The 22,388-nt window shown below is 45.8% G+C and overlaps 1 protein-coding gene across 12 annotated transcripts in view; it reads left to right on the top strand.

The window, feature by feature from the left end:
* The first annotated feature begins 14,047 nt into the window (after positions 1 to 14,047).
* The window catches only part of APBB2 (amyloid beta precursor protein binding family B member 2), a 190,667-nt gene continuing 182,326 nt past the window's right edge, over positions 14,048 to 22,388 (top strand). For 10 of the 12 annotated variants that reach the window (XM_040594575.1, XM_040594567.1, XM_040594547.1 and 7 more), the window contains exon 1: positions 14,048 to 14,152. The gene's annotated coding sequence lies outside the window, so the exon portion shown is untranslated. The remainder of the gene's footprint in view (positions 14,153 to 22,388) is intronic. The other 2 variants (XM_040594558.1, XM_040594623.1) reach the window with 1 other exon arrangement.

Here is a 22,388-nt window from a genome sequence, read left to right as displayed (position 1 = left end):
AGGGCACGACCAACGTGCGGGGGGCGCGCGCGCGCGGAGGGCCCGCGGCGGGGGCGGGGGGCGGCGGTAGGTGTCGGGGAGCCGCGGGGCGGGGGGAGCTCGGCCCGGGCCGTGACGGGGCCGCGGGCGCTGCCCGACCCCGCGTCCCGTTTCCTCCGCGGGAGTGGAGCGCGGCGGGGAGGACCCCGGCCCACCTTACGACGGTGTGGAGAAAGTGCTAGAAGCGGCGGGGACAAGGTGGTGGCGGCGGCGGCCTCCGGCCCAGCCCGGCCTGGCCCCGCCGCTATCTCGCCCCCGCGGGGCCGGGCGGCGCTGCCGGCGGGGGCCAGCGGCAGCCCGTCAGCGAGGGCGGCGGGTGGCTGCCCCGGGCTAGCGGCAGCCCGTCACCCTGTCACCGAGGGCAGCGGGTCTTGGCACCGGCACCGGCCCAGCCCCAGGGCCCAGCTTGTCCTGGAAGCCTGTGCCCGCGGCTGTGTGCCTGCACGCTGCCCTGGCGTGGGCCCTGCGCTGTGTGTGCGTGGCGTAAAGAATATTGATGGGTTTGATACTCAACATAAGCAGCAGATACTTATTTTAAAAATTTCAGCATGATAATAAAACCGTCGCAAAAGTCTGCTGATGGCATCTCTGCAGTTCGAACCAATTCCTGAACCGGTCCAATGAAGTTGGTAAAAATAGTGGGCTTTTTATCTTTTATTCATGACCTGACAGTTTCTCCATACAATGTCTTTGGACTAGAACATCTCCGAACAAGGCAACAAAACCAACCTACCTGAAATAGTAGAAATCACGTGGAGCCCAAACAGCCTTTCAGATTTTACTAGTAAACAGCCAGATGGGAGCCTCGTGGGTAAGCGAGAGGTGCTTCACAGTTATCTTGCAAACAATGCAAATACTGAACCAAATAGTCAGCTGAATGTCTGCCATCTGGTTTTGATGACTTCCTTCCTTTGGTTTTTCCACCCTGTTTCAGAACGCTTTCAATCCCAGTGCAGCAAAATTTCTAAGTAAGTACCCGCCTAATTTCAAGCACATTTAAATTAACTGTAGATCTACTGCACTGTAAGTTAGTGGGGAATAATTCACATCAGGTGTTCGCACGCGTATGTTTTTGAACTGAGACCCATTTTATCAACCTTACTCGGTTTACAATGAGCTCATAGGGAAAGAAGCTTAGCTTAATCCTTGAAATACGGCCATAAAAGGTTCCAGACACGCTGTCACATTGGTTCTACCTGTAACAAGATGTAGTGAAAAAAAGACACGAAAGCAAGGAGGGTTTTCTATTTTATGGGCAAAGCTGGGATGCTTCCAGGCAGGATAAAGCCTCAAGGAACATGGGCCGATTGTGTAGCTGATCATTCTTTGAGCAGGAGGTTGGTCTAGAGTCACCCTGAGAACCCTTCCAACCTGAAGCATCCCATGATCCTGTGATTCAGTCTATCACAGTAAAGGGAAGAGCTACTGATTTTCAGGGAGGACAGGGGAAGGTTCACAGTAAATGACAGTATCATTTATTTCGTTTTTTCCCCCCTTATGTTTTGGGTGAAAACAGTCATTAATACCTGTAAACAAGCTAAAAATGGCCCAAAATACTTATTCTATATGTAGTATCTTTGACTATCTTTCCTTTTTTGATGAACTCTTCATGCGCTGTAAGATGCAAGTATAGCAAAGCAACTTGAAAGAGCAGGTATGATGCTGATGGTCCCTGATATATATCTAGCAAAGGCTGCATGCAGCGCCTCTGAGAGGGTGGCAAAGCATACATCGTGCAGCCTACAAAAAGAGAAGGCTAAAATGGCAAGAAAAATCCTATTTCTGAATTGCTCAGTGGCAAATGGTGGTTATAACTTCAGCCTGCCTTGGAGCAATGGCAGTGCTCAGATCTCTAGGTTACAGTCATCCCTGGCACGGCTCCCGTGTCTAGGCTGTTGGGGGAGAATGCAAACGTTTTAGTCTCTGTGTGCCATGAGCAGCATACAGGGACCATAGCAGGAGTGATCATTTCTAAGAAAGAATCTGCCAAATACATCAATACATTAATTTTAAATGAACAGTAAGCCTAACAAGACAAAACTGGTAAAAATCTGCTACAGTTGCATAAAGATGCCTGCCTCTGGAAAGTCATGTAAAAAGTGAATGGTGTCATATCCTGTCCCCATCTACATTCTGCAAAGACAAAGTCTATGGGCTGTCTTTCTTCCCATGCAGGTAGATGTACCTAGCACATTTAACCCAATACATTCCCACTACTGCAATAAAATCAACTCACCTGAAAAAATGACTGGAAATACTTGTGAACTTTCTGCACTGTCCGAATGTAATAATAGTGCCTGTGGTGTTCAACACTGTTTACAAATAAAGCTTTTACTCAGAAGTCTAATCTAGAAAGTGCATACAGAAGAATCTTTGCTACGTGTATGATCTTTTGGCAAGTATCTTATAAATATAGGACTCGGTGGTGGCATTTACTTTCTCCCCATGTTTCAGTTGAAGGTTTACATAAGGAAGAACTAGACCAACAATTAAGGGCTGTTTCTGAGTTCAAAAGATCTTCTAACAAAAGTACCTATGACAAGTAGGGTGCTGAAGGAGACAAAGCTGACCTTAGACAATAAAGAGCTCCTGAAATGGAAGCTAAGGTTGTAAACTATTCTTTAGAAAATAATTTTCCTATTCAGCCAAAATCTAAGCCCTGAGGCAGTCCAGGTCCCCATCTTCAGCTGTACTATCTCCACCTGCCTAGCAAATACCTCAGACCTGTGCCTTTCTTAATTTTCTTATAATATGACTTGCTTCCCAAAAGAAGGATCCCAAACCCATTCCTGAAAATCTCCTTAATTCCCTACTCCCTATCTCCCTGAGAAACAATTGGTGTCCATAACTGGCTGGGGGTGCCCAGAGCAGGGAGATGCAAATACGTGGTGGTGCAGTTGCTGGAGCCACAGAAGCCATTACTGCACATCACCTTTCTCCTGGTAACAGCCCGTTGGCACTTCCCCTACAGTGAGTTGAAGGTATCCGAGATTACTGTGATTACTTACTGTGAGTACATCTGCTGGGTTTGGGGTGAATCCTGCCTGAGGGCAGTTAGGACAGCTCAGTTATACCATAGTAGTATGCTTGAGAGAGACTGACATACAGAAATGCAGCACCCTCGAAGAATTGCTAGGGCTAGTTTTGCCTAAGGCCAGTCCTGACAATTCATAGTGTAACTAAGGTAGTATCCATCCTTCTATTGCAGGGACATTTAGGATGCCTTCATAATCTGCAGCCAGAAAAAGAAATTTGAGAGCATGAGTCAATCGACCAGAGATGTTACTTTGGGCAGAGACAAACTGTGCTTTAGAAACACCAGTTTCTCTCCCTTGACTGTGAAGGGAGCCTATGGGACCCAGTTCAAGTATAGAGGTCTACGGTGGGGACACTGACTTTTAGATGGATGAATCCAGCCTTCACTGCCTGTTGATGAGAAAAGGATACCTATTTTTACCTTGTAGGTTACCGTAATTCATCTTATGATAATGTATGATTGTGTATGCATTACGGCATATAGCAAGAGCAGACTTCATTTCTGTTTTGGAAATTCCCAGTAGTTAGTAGAACTGCCATCAGCCTGCTGGGGCCAGCCACAGTCCACAAAGGCTACACAGGCTTAACTTACCAAAAGCATGACAGGCTTCTAGTCTGGTAGGTATGTGGCTGTGAAGCAAGACAATTTCCCATTGTTTAGCAACTAGTATGCAGTAGGTAACTGGAAAGATAATACTATATTGTCTTTATTTTCCACTACTAACATTTTCCATGTTAGTGTATCTACACATGTTTATCTACGTCTGTGATATTGTAAAGGACATATTGGGAATTGCCCTCAACTGGATTTGGGTGAATATATTGTATTCTCTCCATCACTGCTACGCCACTATCCCTGCTATCTAGCTATACCACCAAATGTATATAGCTTTTCCAAAATAAAAAAATGGTACTGGCTGAAGAAAGCCTTTATCCCAGATTAGATGCTGGAGAAAGTCTTACATGCTACAGGTTAACCAAAGCAGGCAGCTGAGCTCTAACCACCTGCTTGTTCACTCCCTCCCAGCAGGATGGGGGAGAAAATCAGAAGGGCAAGAGTGAGAAAACCTGAAGGTTAAGATAAAGACAGTTTAATAAACAAAGGGCGGGGAGGAAAGAAGGAAAAAAGAAAACAAACCAAGTGATGCAAAAAGCAATCATTCACCACCAGCCAACTGATGCCCAGCCAGTTCCTGAGCTATGGCCCCCTGGAAAACTGCCCCCCTATCTTTTATTGCTGAGCACAATGCTATATAGCCTGGGATATTCTTTTGGTCAGTTGGGGTCAGCTGTCCTGGCTGTGTCCCTCCCACCTTCTTGTGTACCCCCAGCCTGCTTGCTGGCAGGGACAGCGTGAGAAACAGAGAAGGCCTTGAGCTGTGCAAGCACCGCTCAGCAATAGCTACAACATCAGTGTGTTATCAGCACTGTTTTGGTCACAGATCCAAAACACAGCACGATGTCAGCTGCTATGGAGAAAATTAACTCCATCCCAGCCAACCTGTACGCTGTGTCCCAAGGTACCAACCATAAAGCATGACAAACCTATCTCAGGCCACTGCTGGGACAGCGGGTCTCAGGGATACTGTAAGGCAGTAACATCCCCCTTCTCTTCTGGTAAATTGTCTGAAGCACAGCAGTAATTCCTGTGTGTGAGTGCCCCAGCCTTTAATTAGAAGATCAGAGGAGTCAAAAGGGCAAGCACAAATCACTACTTTATAGAGGGCCTGGGTCCATGAAAGCTTTGAGCAGGAAGAGAGGCATGTGTGTCTGGATTGCAGCCAGGTTAATTTAAATACTTCTGCAAAAAGTGTCCCAGATAGCAGCCCAGCGCTGTGAGGCAATGTAAACCCAGCCACCGCTCAGCACCTGGCTGTCAGCAGCTGCTCTCCAGGTCCAAGGGCCAGGAGCTCTGGGCTAAAATGTCTTAAATGTCAAGCAGGAGTAAGACTGGGAAGTGAAAGAAATTCAAAGTAGCTCAGAGTTGAGCTGGGAATAAGGAAAAAAGACATCTTTTCCAGGCTGGAAAAGTCAGGTTCTCCTAAACCCTTCTCCACAAGGAGAGGGTGTTTTGTCTAGAAGATGGAATGACTAAGGACTGCTAAGGTGGAAACAGGCTGAAGGCTGTGAACACTGGGTCTGACCTGTGATGAAGCCTAGCTGGAGAGGGGCAACACTGAAGCTATGCAGATAAAAGGGTCAGGCTGATGAGAGGGGCTGCTCTGTCAAGGTCTGCCTTTGTGTGTATTGACTGCCAGCAATGACTCTGCAAGTGCTCTGAACTACTGCCAAGTCCTCCAGAACATAAAAACCAAACTCTGCAGAATGCAAAAGCTCTTCTGGAAGTCTGTAGGTGGAAGTGTTAAAGTGCTAAAATGTAGTTTTGAAGGCTTGCCTTGAGAGTCTCGGTTCTGAAGAGTGTGGCCGTGATGGTTTTCTTGAATTCAGATCTGTCTGGTAGGATGCTTAAGATCTTCACCTTGTTCCTCTGCAAAATTGTGTCCATCATATGGTGATGGTGTCTGTCAGAGGCACAGTGATAGTATGCTTTGTTTCATGGTAGAAGTAGGCCAAACAGGGAGTGATTCTCTTTCCACAAAGAAAGGCAGGATGGATATTACTGTTGTCAAGGGTGTCTTAGTTTCCAATGGAATTATATACTAGATCTGCTTTTACTTGATATGAAAGCTTACAAGGTTTGCTTTGATGGATAAGGAAGACAGTATATTGGCACCTGGGCAATTGGCATGTGTCTCCTTTACTTCAAATGCTTTCTCTGACTTAGCAAGCCACCCTTTTCCTCTCTAGGCAGGAACAATTGATCTTTCTAGTCTATTCTAGTAGAGAAGAGCAATCCCTCCTTCCTTCTTATGTTTTTGTTTTGTTAATTTATACATTCTTGGGATTAGTGCTTTAATCTAGAGAGGTAAAATACGCATCTTAAGAGGACCTGATTTTTTTTGATGTTTTAGTGTAATACATGTAAAATAGCCAATATTAACGGATTCAAATCTTGATGTAGCACTTGGATGATCTGTGATAAGGACTTACGTCCCTACTTAAATTTTCATCCAGTCGATGCTTTCCTCAGATTAATAGGGACAAGAGAAAACAAGATGAGCCAGGTGGCTTAAACTACTGGTTGTGAGAGATGTAAATGGTGGTGCTTGACTCTTGCAATACACGCTCTTGTACAACACTGTGCCCCTTCCCAAGTGCTGTGTTGTGCCACCCCATCTTGGGGTGACCCCAGTCTGCTTCTCCCCTGCAGTCTTCAGTTGCTTCAGTCACAACTTAATTAGCAAACCCTATCCTTAGGCTTGCTTTTGAATGCTCCTCAGCCATACATAGCACCCACATAGCATTCACAGTCTCTCCTATGGGACTGCTGGAAGAGTTTACCTCAGGTAGGCTGAGTTTCTTGTGAAACAAAATAAAAGGATGCTCCAAATCATCTCCTGAGCAGTATCCACTCTTAAGCTGGAGGACAGTAGGGTAGGGGTAGGGGTGGTGTGTGTGTGTGGTGTGTGTGGGGGGGGGAGACTGAAAGTTGAGGAATGTTGTCCATCAGTTGAAAGGATATCAAGACAGTGACTCATTAGTACTCTTAAGGTGGTAGAGATGCATTTCCTCAGGTGTGTGGGGTGCTGAGGGAAAGGCATGGGCCACCACCCAAATGCCTCTTACTTCAGTGGTCTCCATCCTCAAGAATGAAATCTTTTCCAGAAAAGGACAGAATATATGCCTTTGGGAGCTGCTGAAGAGGGACCTAACTTCAGGACCAAGTTTGTTGTCACCTGTGGTCGCTTTACATGCTAGCGTGGGTTTGGTGTTTCTTGGAGGAATGTGAGGAGTGAATGAAGAAATTGCCTGCTGTTGGATGAAGAAGTGAGAAGCAGGGGGCTCTGCCAGAAGGGAATAGCAAGAGCTTTTGTGTCTGTTGCAAAAGAAAGAAGCTTTTCCTGCTTGCATGACAGCAGAGGCACATGTAGACAAGGATTCTCCTGTGAAGGGGGTTTGTTGTGAAATGTTGTCACTCCTCCAGTTCAGCAGCGCAAACCGACTTACACTATGTCCTGGAGGTTCTTTTCAGGGGAGGGAAGAGGGGTTGGATAGTGATAGAAATTAACCCAGATGTAAAAGGCATTCCTTCATCCTGTCTTTTTTTATGCAAATGGAGCCTTTAGCAGAATTTCAAGTAGTTGATGCTGAAATCATTGAAAACAAAGCGACATAATTAAAAAAAAGAAAAAAAAAGCTGTTAAGCTAACTCAGGCACAGAATCCTGAAAGATGCTTGCTTTGTTCCACATATCTGACATGGTCCTGTATTCTTGCTGTATCTTGTGAGCAGTCTTCTGATGAAATGATCTCATCTGATTTTTACATACATGTTCACCCCCACCTATATAAATTCTGAAATAAGGTGTGCTCAGCTCATCATGTTCTCTGAAAACTCTGCTTCCATAACAAAAATGTCTTATGTAGTACAAGCTACCCTGAACTATACATCAAAGGGACATGCGTACCACAGTACTTAGACCAACTTGTGCTAAAGGATTTACTTCCTCACCTACATGTGACAGTTGAGAAGTGCGGGGATTTTGCTTTTAATTAGAGAAGTGCGATGAAGAAAAGCCTCAACTGCAGACAAGTTTGTGAGAAGCTCAAGCATGGTTCTGTTAGAGAGACTTCCCCTGGGCAATGATGTTGGCACAGAGCTGCTGCCAGTCCAGTAAGTGAAGCCGAGAGCCTGAGGTCCCTGGATTGCCCCAAGACCTGCCTGTCTATCTAGCCATGTCTTGAAAGTGGGCTGGCTGTGGGACTGCATGGGAAAGAAATTTTCTGCATCTAAGTGAGTCCCAAACCACCTCTTCTTCATGTCTCCTAAGGCCTATGGCACATCTTAAAAGAGTTCCCAGCGACTATATATATATGCATGTATGTATAATGTTTTGTGCACAGCTCTGGCAGGCTGGTACCTCAGAAGTGCCTCAGAGCAGCACAGCTCTGACTCTTTCACAGTGTGACCACAGTAGACAGAAAGCCTCACAAGCCTAGATCTCAGCTGCTTTTACTTCTCCATTCTAACAATGTGCAGAAACGTTTAAAGGGATCCCTTAGTCATGCTACCAGAATTCAGCACGTGCTTTTTAGCTGCTGAGATCTCCAAAGTCTTGCCTGTACTGGTTCCTGTGTTAATTACAAATTAACAGCAGCTATTCACTTGTACTTACAAGACAAGGCTTTGATTTCAAAATCTTTAAGAATGACAGACTTAACCCCACATTAATAACCACTTTCCAGAAGTACATCTGGCAGAACATAACCCTTTGGTTAAGTTTTAATTCCGTTACAAAGCCTTTCACACATGGTGACCACCCAGTGCATCGCTAACACAAAGCAGTTGTGTTGTATGTGCTGCTCTTACTAGCGGGGGGTGGGGGGATGCAGCAATATAGGGGCCTGACTGCTCTGATGCTGCGCTGTGGTTGTTGCTGCTGGAAGGTCATTAGTCTTGGCTCAACTGCAAGCAATTAACATTAAAAACACAGTGAAACAAGCCCAGTTGGGAAACTTCACCCCTTCCAGGCTTGCCTTTGCCCTAAACCACTCTCACAGCCTAACTGTATAGTGCCTCCTGTGCATCTTCAGAGGTGGGTCTCTGAAGCCTCTCCAGCAGTGGGGTGAAAGGGAGGTTTTTCTCCTTCTCTGCTCCACGAATTTTTCCACACTATACAAGGAGGAGAGTATTTCCAGCCATACACCTCGGAGAAATGTTTAGACAGTGTTTGTCACGGATTGAGAAATTGTTTTTCTGAGGATCAGTTTAAGAAGCACTGTTTTGAAGTGTTTACCCAAAGCACATGTGGGTATGAAGAAGATTGTCATTTGGTCCTTGACCCTTACTGTTTTTGCGGAGGTGTTTACCTTATGAATGTGCCTGTTGAAAGAAATCCTTGTCTCTTTGGAGAAAAATATTTAGATGGCAAGGGGAACAACACTATAGATCAGAAAAACAAGGGATCTGTATCACATTCTGCAGCCGCAAATATAAACGCAAAACATGCTGCTCTTTCCAGTGTATGTTTATACACGTAGGGCAAAATTCCCATTGAGTGCATTTGCAGCCTGGGCTTTTCTAGCTGTATTTAGGACATTAGACACTGGACTTTTGTCTCTCTTGTTTCAGAGACAAAGCACTGGCCTTCTGCTGTTAGTAAACATAGCATTTCCAACTTTATCTTAGCTTTCTAGATCTCTTAATTAGTATTAGTGGATGTGAATATGTATATGTGCGTATATAGCATATGAGTGGGTTAGCCATTCTAGCCTGAGACATGGGTTTCCTGATGGCCTCATAGGGAGCTGTACTGCTGCACCATCCTTGGTTGCCCACCAGGAAGCAAAACCAGCAGTGCTGCACTTCCAGGGGAAACTCCAAGGTGTGAAAGTGCCAGGGCTGAAACACAGCAGCTGCTGGCAGTAGAGAGGTGTTGGCCTAAAACTTCTAACCTGTGCTTCGTTTTGTGCTGTTTGAACAACTGCCTTCTCAAAGTATTTGTAGCCTCAAAGGCAAGCTGCATTGCAAAATCTCTGCTGTATTCCTGTTTCTCAGTTGTAGAAAAATATTGGAGATCATATGTTTCAGTGCCCATCAGAAAGCAGGGCTATACTTCCCATTTTAAGCAGCCAAGGCAAGTAAATTTAGCTACACATTAGCTTTGCAAGCATGAGCTATTCTCTTTATTTGACTACCCATACAGGCAACTCTGTGGCAACTTTTGTGTATTTTTGTTCACCAGAGCCACATAAAACAGTAAATGGAGTTTGCTGAAAAGTCAGCTCTGAAAGCACCTACTGCTTTCTAGCAGAGTGCCTAAGCAGCTGCTGTAGTATTTAGAAACTGCATTAATAGCAGCTTTTCCTTACAAAGAGCAGCTTTCCCTCGCCTGGCCCCTCCAGCTAGAAGTAGTCCAAACAGACTGTTTCCCTGCCTGGTCAGTTGGTATGTTCTCCTATTTCCAATACTGCAGTTGTTTGCAAGCTAACACAGTCACCCTGCTCACCTGCCCTAGAACTTGCCTGTAATGATAAAAAGAAATGGAGCTGCCCCTGTCTGGATGAGTGGGTGGGCTGGGTAAGCCCGTCATATAGTCAAGGAGTTTATATAATTTTGAGGGCCAGGCCAGGCCACCTTGCCACCTTTCCTTCACCCCTCCCATAGGAGATCTCACTATACTGCTGTATAACAGGCAGGGAAAGGAGAGATCAGAGAATTACCTCTAGTCGGATGTCTAAGAGATCACTTCTAATGTACTTTACAACTATTCCTAATGCAAAGCTTTGCATTCCTGAAGAGCTAGAAAGAAACTTTGACATTATCATTGGTGGTGTGTTAGGAAATCAGCAAACTGCTCTGGATTGCACTTGTTCCCATCAGCCTTCATTAGCGTGGCAGTAACATGTCTGAGATCGCTAATGCGGTGGATGGGAGAGGGCTCTGGGAGTATGAGGCCTTGATTTACTTCCTGGCTTGATTAAACTACTGGAGTAATCTTACCTGAGACTGATGTCTCATGGTCTTTGCTTCTTCCATAAATAACACAGGGAAGTTTGTCCATGACAAAGTTAGTCTTTCACTATACGCTTGCCCAGGGAGCACTAATGAGACAGGAACTCAAAATAACAGGAGCAATACATGCTTTCCCACAGGTCCTGGGAGGCAATGTGTCCAAAGGACTAAGCATGTTCAAGCCCGTAATGAAAAATTACATGCTACAAATCAAATTCTTAAATCTCCTAGCTGCATGTACAATGTGTAGGGTGTTTTTTGTTCTTTCTGGAAAATTACTTGATTTAGTATTTTAAGACAGAGACTTAATGTCACAGTGAGCTGTGAGAACATATTAGAGAACCAGTTCCAAAGAAAATTACCATTCCGCTCTAACAGAATTTTCCTAATTAAATTTCTACGTTAAGCTTGGCTTTAGGATCAATATATTCAGCAAAAGGTTGTTTGATGGTGTAGATTCCTCTGAAGTAGGGAAGTACAGTTGCACCACTAGATGGTAGCCTTGCTTATTTCATATTCACCCTCTTTCGTACTTTCCTCTGCAGCAAGAAACAAGATTAAGAGATGGGATCATTGAGCACTTTAACTATCTCCCCTACGTGGAGGAACCCTTAAGTAAAAAGCTGGTATACAGAAGAAAGCAGGGGAAGAAACGATGAACTTCTCCTGAGAGAACACCCGGGAGCACAGCCAGCTCCGCAGCTGGGTCTGCAGACCCGGGTGTGCTGAGCCAGGTGGGGGGCAGAGGGGTACCTGCCGATGGAGACTGTGGTGGGCAGCCACTCCTTGTTGCAAGGTCAGATGGACTTTGACCAACATGAATTTGCAGTCATAGTTCTCACATAGAAACAGCAAGATGATGATGAAATGACTTTGGTATGAGCTGAGAATATAGAAAGGCCTCTATTATTTTTTTTTTTTGTCCTCTTTTTATAAATGCTATTTCACGAGATGTTTGTGTCTTCAGTACGGAGGCAGTTACGTGCTCTGTATCAATTCCTGAAGGCCACAACTGAAGGAACTATTTCATTGTACATGGACAGTTAACACAATGGATTGTTAACCGAGATCTGTATTTGATGAGCCTATCTGTATAGGCTGAGCCTATGCAAGCAGTACAGCCACTTTTCTGAGAAGTCTGAGTGCATTGAGCAGCTGCCCATTTAGGACGTATATAAAATTCCTTATTTAGTTTCCCCAACATTTCATTTTTATGACTCTGCTTACTATACTGCAATCCAAAGTGCATTATATAGAGTACGTAAATAAATGTTAATCACAATTTTAACTGCCTAGCAAAAACCACAATGCATGCAGTGCTTTTACACTTCTTGTCAAAGGCCTGTGAATTTGAGAGTGTCTTGCCTGGCCATTTCTGTCAGGGTAATGTATTAATAGGCTATTCACTAATAATCTTGGGTAACCCGATAGTTGCCTTGCATCTCTAGGCAATAAAGTGCAAATTCCAGGGGAGTTCTGCTCCAGTGTGCCATCAAAGCATAAAAGCTTTCCTTCCTGTTGGATGATGTGCTTTGTTGAAAAGGGAAGCACCCTGATTTGCAAATGCTGGAATTTGATGAACCACATTTGGATGTCTCAGGAGGTCACAGCTCCTTCTGGAACTGATCTTGATGACATGTTTCTATTACAGATCATTACAACTATTTGAAGGCCTTTTTTGGAGCTTCATCATAGTTCTGGATCTAAAAGTATAAATGAAAATGTGAGTTTTAGCTTATAAAAGTGTTGCTCTTTTTAAACAAATTGGAAGTTTAAATCACGTCTGATTTTAAGACAAATGGAAAAATGTGGGTACTGCTACAAACAAGAACAATCTATTTAAGACTATGTATTAAAGCGTGATTTCTAGGTGCTTTGCTCTGAATTATTACATCTTTGCCTAATTGTTGCTTCTTCTGATTCATCACTGTAGAGTTATAATTGCATTTTTTTTCCTCTTCTTTAGCCCAGTGGATGTCAATATGATCTTCCAAACCCATAAATATTTCTAATTAAAGATGCTGTATTCTTATTGATCTTAATGATCCCTTTAATTGTGCTCAGTTCATGGGCATTTTGCTGTTACCAGGAGCTTAGTTGTAAAGCCAAGGAACAAAATACCGAAGAAGGTTCTGGAATGCATAGGAAAAAGCATCTTTTCCAGATAAACAGATTTGCCATTATAAATGGTGTGATAAATTGTAAAGTAGACTCGGGCACTTCAGCAGGATTGCTAAATGTGTTTTCATTTAAGAGAAAATGAGGCTGGCCATTTCATTATTGTAATAGTCTTCTTTGACCTCCTTGTATATCTTCGATCACTCCAGTATGACACTGACACTGTATTTTACTGCCGATTGTTTTCATCTGCTGTTCCAGGGACGTCCTAAGGTTGTGAGGTGTGGGAGTAAAAGGTCTGTTAGCAGTTACACACTTTCCACTGAGCTAGCATCCCATGTGGATTTTTTTTTCCTTTAGCAACGAGCAGTTCCCTCCCCTGTGATCTCAAAAGCCTGTCTTGACACAACAGGCAAAATCCCACAGATGTGGAAGGCTTTAAACAGAAGGGTCTTCCCACGGCTGCGTTCTTTGCGGCCTCACAAACAAGTGCCTGGGACGCTGCTGTGATTCTGTACTCATCCACCTCCAGCCGAGCCTAGGGATTTACTCTCAGCGTACCTGCAGTACGGCAAGCGGGCTGGAGCAGGGATGTTGCCGCACCGGGGAACGGCCCGTTCCTCCGTCCGTGCCGGCTACGTAACTTCTGAGACCCACAAGAACAGGGCAGCCGGGCGCGGCGCTGGTGCCCAGCCCCCCGTTAGCCCGTGGCTAGAGGGGTCGCCATGTCCATCAGCCACGTGGGCGTCTAACCCACCCCCACGCTGCTACTGGAGCCCAAATCCAGTGTGGAAACCAACCCATTCTTCTAGGTGGGCTTCCAAACCTGCCTTCCAGCCTACCTCTGGCTCTCCTCGCTGCTGGGGGAGTGCTGGGACACAGCAGGTGGCATTTGGAGACCGTAACTGCTACTGCCTCGCCTCGACCTGGCATTCGCCAAGCACAAGCCCGACGCTTTCTCCTAAGGAGAAACGATTATTTCTCTTTTCTTTCCAGGGGCACGCCCGCCGCCCCGCACTAACGCTACCCCCCCTAGGGAAGGGCACGGGCTCTGCAGGCTACCGGTGCGCTGCTGACGGGAAGCCCCCCGCCGCGGCCCGGGGCTCGGTTGGCGGGGGGCAGCGGGGGCCCGGCGGCGCGCGCAACATGGCGGCGCGGCTCGCGACCCCCTCCCCGCGCCGCGCCGCGCCTGCCCGGCCCCCTGCGGGCGGCGGCCGGGGGCGGAGGGAGAGGAGGGGCGGCGGCGGCCGGCGGCCGGAATCGTTTCCTGGGTAAGCGCAGCGGGCTGGGAAGCGTTTCCGGAAGGCTGGCCGCATCCCGCAGCGGGCTACGGGCGCCGCCGGGGCGGGCGGCGCAGCGCAGAGCGGAGCGGAGCGGCGGGCAGGTGCGCTCCGCGGCGGGCCGGAGGGAGGGAAGGCGGGCAGGGCAGGCCGGCCGGCGTGTCGTGGCGTGTCGTGGCGTGTCCCGCCGCGGGGCCCCCCGTGTGCGGTGCCGCCGCTCCGGCCGGCCCGCTGCCGGTGCGAGCGGGCAGGAGGCCGGGGAAGGCTCCCGCTGTTCTTGCCCGGGGGGGCTCCGGCGCATCCCGGCCTCGGGCGTGCGAGGCCGGTGCCGGGTGCCGGGTGCCGCCGCCGGCCCGCTGCCTTTCCCGGTCGTGCAGGAGTGCGGCCGTGCTGCCGCTGCTGCAGGGCTGGCCGGAGCCCCGGTGCGAGCGCGGGCTTTCCTCCTGCGGGCGCCGAGTGGGAGCGGCGGCGGGTCCCGTTCTGCTGCGGGGGGGGGGAGCCTGCGTGTGAGGTAAAAAGCAGGAGAAGTGGCAGAAGTGCCTGTAGAACTAGCAGCTTCTTTTTGGTCGTGTGTTTTGTTTGGTGTTTTTGGGGGATTTTTTGTGGGTTTTGTTTGTTTGTGTTGGTTTGGGTTTTTTTGGGGGGTTTATTACAGTGGTCTTTGCAATTTCGTGATTAAATCGTACTGGAGGGTTGCATGCAGGGTTGCAAATGGGGATATGCAAAAATACGGTACTCAGAGCAAAACGGGGACCCCATTTAGTCCCACCTGAAATTCTCAGGAATTCGCTTGGGTCCCAGGGCAGCAGCGGAGCCGCTTCTCCTTGCAGATAGAGAACGAGTTCAGACAGATAAAATGGAAAGTATAATGGTTAGTGTTTGTAATTTGTTGTTTTGCCTGCTTGTTTGCAGTATTTTGTAAGTTTTGGCTGGGCTCCTGCCTGCTGGGGAGGATAAGTGCACTTCTGTGCTTTAAACACAAAAGAAGTAAGCCCAAGAAGAAACCCAGCCCTGTGCTGGCGATGGGCTGGTGGGCTTTGTGGCTGCTGGATGCTGTCGGTAGCCATGCAGGATAACGGTATCTGCGGTCAGTTGTGCAGGGTAGCAGTGTCTGCAGTGAGTTTTGGTGCTTCACTGAAGGATCTGTATTGCCCCAGAAGCCGAGGTATGGGTTGCTGCTGTGCTGCTGCAGGCTTGCTGTGTCCTCTGGCTCTCCACTATGTTCCTCCAGTTTGTTCTAGATCTGACATGTCATCATCCTGCCATCTCATGCTCTAGTATTTTCTGAAAGCCTGACTGAATTGCCTGTCTTGTGTTTAAAACTATTTTCTGCCTGCATGATTGCATTTGGTTAAAATAAGTGTGCAGATGTCCTAGCACTTCAAGGGAGAGACATCCTCTTATGGTGACCTTGGGACAAAATCTTGGCTGATTAACTTCCTTGCCTGGAACAGCCGTGCCGAGTGTGGGTATTTTTATTCTTCCTTTACAGTGACGAGTGTTGGAATACTTTTTGTCTCGTATTTTGAGGGGTTTTGGCCACTTAAGGGAAATCGAGGTTTGGAGAGGACTCTTCCGGAGGAAGAATAGTTTTACCATGTGTTATGAAGAATACATGACTTGGTTGTAATGAGGAGGGAGATTCTTGGCTCTGAAGCAGCATGAGTGAATGTGTCCTTCCTGGCGAAGAGGCATCTAAGCAATAGATTAGAACAACGTGGGGATAATTTCCTAGGAGAAGGAATGGATGACTTTTAAACTTGGATTATTTCTTTTGCTTTTCAGTTCTGCAGCTAAGTTGGGAACTAGTGACAAGACTGGTTGTTTTTGGTGGGGTGTTGGGTGGACCCTGCTGTGCCCTCAGTGAGGAGGGGATTGTGACTTCCTTAGGAAACCCCTGAGGACCCTAGGCAGGGCTGCTGCAGGGTTTGAGCTGAAGAGAGTGGTGACTTTAGGAGCTAGTTAGGGAGGAATTTGGGTACTTGAGGGCACCCACTGTAAGGATTTTTTAGCAGAACTATGAAAAACTAAAATGAATCCTGGCAGTTGGTGGGTAATGGTGAGTAATCCACTGATCACATCTCTGTCAGATAGCAGGTCCGTGCTTTTCAGGAGCTCTGACCTAGGATGTGTAGTCACATCTGAACAAATCATCCACGTTGAAAACAAGCTGTACCACATGTCCCTTGCTAGTAGAAGATGAGGTCTTGCCTTTGCTCTCTGCTGTTGAGCAAGGAGCCCTGCTGCTGGAAGCAGCAAAGCAGGTGGTGTGCTGGATGCCCTGCCTTGTTGCTGACCAAACTGCCGCTGTCCTGCTGCCCTGGAGAAAGCAAAGGCACAACGTTGGAGTGTGTTAGGCCAGGACACCGGCAGGAGGGGTGATGGGGTGGCTGTGATCTCCTGGAGAGTGCCAGGCATGGGTCCTCTTGCCTTTGCTGTGAGTGGGACAGGTGCAGGGAGAGGCAGAGGAACAGAAACACCAGTTATTCTGGAGGAGACAAGGAAAACCTGGCTTGTGTAGCCTAGCAAATGAGGCCTGAGAGGGAATATGATTGCAATCTGCAAATACAGCAGGGATCTAAACACTAGAAAGGGAGAGGAGCTATTTAAGCTGAAGAACAATGTTGGCATGAGAACAAATGGATGTAAACTGGCATGAATAAACTTAAGCTGGAATTTAGACAGGTTCTTCCGTAAATGGAGTGAGGTTCTAGAACAACCTTCAAATGGGAGAAGTGGGAGCAAGTCCTCTAACTGGCTCTTGACGATATGGAGGAAGTTTATATTGTGTGCTTAGCTGTGGCTAGGAGATGAGGCTTGGTGATTCAGGAAAAGCTTTTCTGTATGTCTGAGTTAACTGAATATAGATTTTCTGTGCTAGTGTTTCATATTTTTAAAATCTGACATTCAAAACTGGCACGAAAATAAATGCTTGCTTTACAATTTGTATCACTTCTTAGAAAGCGATGTACTTAGTGGTGGCTTTCTGAAATGTTTTGCATGTTTGGGGCCCCCCCCCCCCCCCCCCCCCCCAAAATAATAAGAGTTGGCTTACAGCTGCATATAATTGTGTGGAAATTCCTTTTTATTCTAAGTCAAAACTGTGCAAAAGGAGGTTATATGTTAGTGTGTGTATTTGAGCTGTTTGAGCTTATTATCCTTCAGGCTAAAAAATGAACTGTAGAAAACCTTTGTGTTTTTTTCCTGTTGAAGTAATTCATAAATCCTTTCAAAAGGGGATTTTTTGGAGGGGGCTGTACAGCAGACCCAGGTGGTGTGAGCTGAGACCAGTATTCCAAACTACACTGTGTCTGAAGGTCTGGAATAAATGCAGTTTAAAGCAAATGTGAAAACAAGTCTAGTTGGGCTAATTGGGCGTGGAGTTTTTCTCATTTGATGTTATGCAGGACAGCTGAGACTTCTCTAGCATGGTGGTTGCAGTAGTTGAACTCATAGGGAAGTCTGTAGTTGGTTATAAAAATACTGTGTGCGCAGCACAGCATAGTAGCAGCTGCAGATGCTATGTAATTGGTCCTATGTCTGTTAAGCAGTACCTGACCACTTCTAAGAGGTGTAATAAATATAGAATGAAAAAGCAGCTGTGATGGGCCAACCAAGAGTTCTTCTCTGTATCCCATTATACAGTAAAGGACTCAAGCAAGCCACACGGTGGCTGGTTTCATCTCCAAGGAGCACCCTGAAGGTGCCTTTAGGTGCTTCTGCATTTTTTCCTTGCCCTGTGACTGAAAGTGGTTTCTTGCCATCAGGAGGGATGAAGACCTCTTGCAGGCTGATTTATACCTTAGGCTAATCTGTCAGCTGCTGAAATCAAATGTAAGAAAATTAATCAAGGAGAAGTGAAAATGGATGAATTTATGATGTGCTTCATTGACTCTGTGACTCACATCCCTTTTGCAGGGAAAAGGAGACCTTGGAACATGTACATCTGATGCATGAAGCTGCAGTTCCTCATCTGGCTCCTCCAAAGCCTCTTCCTGAGCTTATGGGGTTTTTTTTTGGTTTATAGCTTTCCTATCTGCCGCCCTGTGAAAGAGTGGGATCTTCTTGCCAGCCTCCTCCTGCCCCTGTTTGAGCTGGCCACGGCTCCATGGGCTGATGGGCTTCAGACTTGATGGGCAGGATCCCAGCACCTCTGTGCCTGTTTCTCTTTCCTTGTCTCATTATGGATCTGGGCAGAAGACTAATTGCTGCTGTCCCCAGAGCTTTAAGGAGCAGAGGGGACTGCTGGGATGCTTAGTGTGGTGTCCTGCTTTAGTTTCCTTTTTCTTTTTAACCCTTTACCTTCAGCCTGCTCCCTTCTTGATGTTGTTTTCTGCAACCTTTATTTCCCCCCCCTCCCCTCCTTGTAAGCAGATACCCAAGGAAAGATAAGAAACAGGATGACCTTATTAAAAACCTCATCTTTAGTTGCTTTCTGAGCCTCTGGCTGTTCTCAGCCAGAGCTGGGTGCAACCTTTCCTCATTTACGTTGGGTGGCTTTCATTTCCAAATGCTTGTCTGGTTTGCTTGTGGCCCCCTGGGACCTCATTGCAGCCTCCATGGCCTTTGGCCAGGAGTGCTGCTTGCCTGCTATGGGTCTGCTTCTGTCTGTGTAAAGAATTCCCTCCTGCTTGTTCTCAGCTGGCTTCCTTCGTTTGGTGGCTCTTGGCTCTTGTGTGGCAGAGATGGTGAGTGATCCTGCATTATGCCACTCATGATTTTGTAGACCCCAGTCTTCCTCATCAAGTTCACTTTGATGTGCCTGAAGAGTTGCCTACTCAGATACTGTTTGTATGGAAGCTGTTCCTGATCGTGAGCATCCCTTTCCAGGAGTCTATCCTGGTTCTGCATGTCCTCTTGAGGATGGGAGGATCAGGGCTGTATACAGTTTTCAACATGTAGGTGAGCTTTGGGGGCTATACAGTGGCATAACCATGTTTTGTTTTCTTTTTTTCTTTCATGTTTGATTTGCTTTTTGGACTGCTAGCAAGTTAATTTTGTGAACCTGTGAAATGGTATGGTGCTCAAGAGTACAGTCAGTTTGGAATCCCTCAGTTACATATAGCCATGGTTGTGTCTTTCCTATGTGCATCTTAAATCTCTTGTGTTTATTTGCATTAGCTTTCCTCTGCGGTGTTATTGACTGAGTCTCACAGGGTTGTCTGAAATTCCTCACATTCTGGCCTCGATACCACAATACATACTTTTTTTTTTTTTAATCATCAAACTTCCTCAGCTTGCCGCTCATTCCGCTTGCCTTGTCTCACATGAATGTGTCAAACAAAGTCTGAGCATGGGTCTGCACTGAACTTCATTGCAGGCTTCTGCTTGTTCCAAGAAGAGATGGTTTACTCTTACCATCACCCTGCTGCTATTTTTCAACCATCTCTCCCTTCACAAGTAGGACCTTTTCTTTTGCATCTGTGTGCCTAGTTTCCTTAAAAAAAGCCCTTAGTTTTTGGTAAGGGTCATGGTTCAAATCCTTTTGGAAATTCAGATAGGTCAAAGTGAGTGGATGTACCTCATCCATGTTTGGCACCTTTGAAGAGCTCAGTGTTTCTCTCCATACAAACAGTATGTGATTTATCCAGATGACCAAATTGTCTACTTTTATCATTAGCATCAGTTGAGTTAATTATTAGCACGGCAGAGGTGTTAGGCTTTACAGCTGTGTACTTCCCTGGATCCCTACTGAGACAGCAGCCTCTTTCACTGCTTTCCATTCACCTTCTGCAAAGGATGTTTCATATGGAGGCAGAAGAATGTGACCGAAAAATTGTAGAGAGTGCTCTGGGGTTGCTAATGGATGCTGGTGTAGCAGTGTCTTGTCTGAGAGGACCTGGTTGCATAAGCCTATTGCCACGGGTATGAGGGCTGACGCTGTAGTGAGGTGACTGGAATATGGGGTCTGTCTGGACAAAGGCAGCAGGCACTTGATCTCCATCACCTGCAGGATGATGAGTAGATATTGTGTAGTCGGGGGTTTTATGCTTTAAAAAGGTCAAATTCGATTTAGCTTAAGATTCAAGGTGAACCTCTATCTCCTACTATCAAATCAGTTTTTTTCACTAAAATATGCTGAGCTTCTGTCTCTCCTGAAAATGTGGTATTTGTTTGGGTAAGCATTTAGATGGTGATTTTTACTGCTGAACAAACTTTGCATCTGTGTATAACACTGATTAGTGCCTCTTTAAAGTGGCCTGTGTAACAATTAGCATGATTAACTAGATGCAGATTTCTGCCTTTATCAGTAGTCTGTGCTGCATTTGATGCTGAACACTGATGAATGAAGTCAGATGGAGTTTACTTTAGGATATTCATGGACGTAAACTACTAACTTGAGTAGCAGTTCATTAAGAGTAATAACATGTGACAGAGGAAGGTTTGCTACAAAATATGTACATTTCTGCTTCTGATCTCAATACCAGCTAGCCGGTGTTTGTAATTCTGGTTTGTTTTACCTTATGAATAGTCCTGCTGCTGTAAAGTACTTTAAGCAAACCCCTAGAAGACTTATATTTGACAGTTTAATATTTTGGACTTAACAATTTAAAAACCTATGCTAAAATCTTGGTGATGTTCTCCTGTAGCTATGCCAAAATAAGAGTTGTAACCTACTGATTTAGTCATCTAGTTCTCACTGTCTGCCGGTCCTTTTTTCTGTAGAAATCTAACAGAAATCTTTCTCTCTTTCATTTGTCTTCGCTGCTGGATTATGTTGCACCCCAGGTAATATATCCATCAGACAAGCATCAGCTCTGCCTGCCCTTGGGAAAACCCTCCTGTAAGCACAAGACATGCTTTGCTATGATAGGCTTTTAAGCGGTTTTTCAATGTGTTTAGGTCTTTTGTTGAAGGTGTGGGGTTTTTTTTCTTTCCCTGTTAGCGCAAGTGCAGTTTAATTTTCAAAGGCACCAAAAGAACATTTCTAAACTACTTCTGCAGATTTCAAGTGTAGAATAGGTGTTTAAAAACTACCGCTCAAGTTCGATATTAGTGCTAAAATGTGTTTCATGTGGGACTTTTAGTCACAGCTGATTTTTTTTTCTTATGTTTATTAGCTGGTTACGGAGGTTTCCTGGTATAATTATTGTGTGTAAAGGACAGATTCCACAGGGAAGGAAGCTGGCAGGCACTAAATGTTCCCTACGTTTATGAATTAACTTGTTTGAGCAGAACAAACTACTGTAAACTTTACATATTTCGTTATCTGTTGCAGAAACATGTCATTCCTTTGCAGTGTTCTTGGGGTAGAAAGCCCTCCAAACAGTTACTAAATGACAGTAATTTGGTGTGACTAATACTGGCACAAATTAGTTAAACTTTTATTGGAAACATCATAAGTATAATTTCTCAGATGGGTTGGAGGGAGATGCTGCAGGGTGCTTACTGGCCAGCTGCCTAATAGGGCAAATGAGGAGCTTGACATTAAGCCATCCCATGTATTTAATATAGAATTTTGTTATAAGGAACTGGAAGCAGTAGTTTGGGTAAATGTGACAACTAATTCATTGCTTTCGTGTTTACATTTGCCTTATTAATTTACTTGCAAAGAGGATTATTGTTAGGAAGGGATGTTTCTTAGCAAGGTATTGTATTATGTAGCTGTGGAGGAAGCTGTGCAGAGAACCAGCATGAAAGATGAAAGGGGATTGCAAGGAAGAGAAATAAGGAGGGGAGTTGTTCTCACATGGAGAATTCAGCACTTGCTGGATTAAATTGGGATTTAAGTGCAGCATAATGGAAAGATAGTTCAATTAGGTTGCTTACATGAGTTACGGATACATACGTACAGGGCACAATCTATGAATTTACGGAAAGAAGTTAATCTGGAAGTAAATACAGTAGGGAGCCTGGGTGTTTGTGATACACGTGGTGTTAAGGGAGCCTCCAGCACTACCTGATGACCTTGTTAGGTCCTGTGTGCCTTGTATGTGAGCAGGAGAGGCAGCATCTCGATGTGATCGCTTTCCTGATCCCACCTGGGTGTGAGATGATGCTTTTTGTGGAGTGTGTGGTCTCACATGGCCAGGTGTGCCGGGGGTCTCCCAGCAGTTCTGGTGTGGGAAACTTCTGTTTGCCTGTGAAGTGGCTGGTACTGAACGCGTGCTGTCTAAATGACTGTGGTGATGCTGGTCAGCAGAAAGAGGCATGAGCGTGGAAGTATCTATTAGGAGAGAATTAAATTTTGGTAACTCCCTTTGATAGAATGATGTAAAGTATTTCAAAGGAATGAAAGTAATTTCTGCAAAAATTTCTTGCTGTTTTTTCTTCTCTCTTGAAAGCTTAAATGGCCGCTTTTCCTTTGTGTATAAAGCTGTTTTGCTCTGACACAGGAAA

The sequence above is a fragment of the Falco naumanni genome, chromosome 1 (assembly GCF_017639655.2).
Source record: "Falco naumanni isolate bFalNau1 chromosome 1, bFalNau1.pat, whole genome shotgun sequence".
NCBI lineage: Eukaryota > Metazoa > Chordata > Aves > Falconiformes > Falconidae > Falco > Falco naumanni.
The sequence above is the reverse complement of the archived record's forward strand: the minus strand, read 5'-3'. Positions and strand labels throughout refer to the sequence as shown.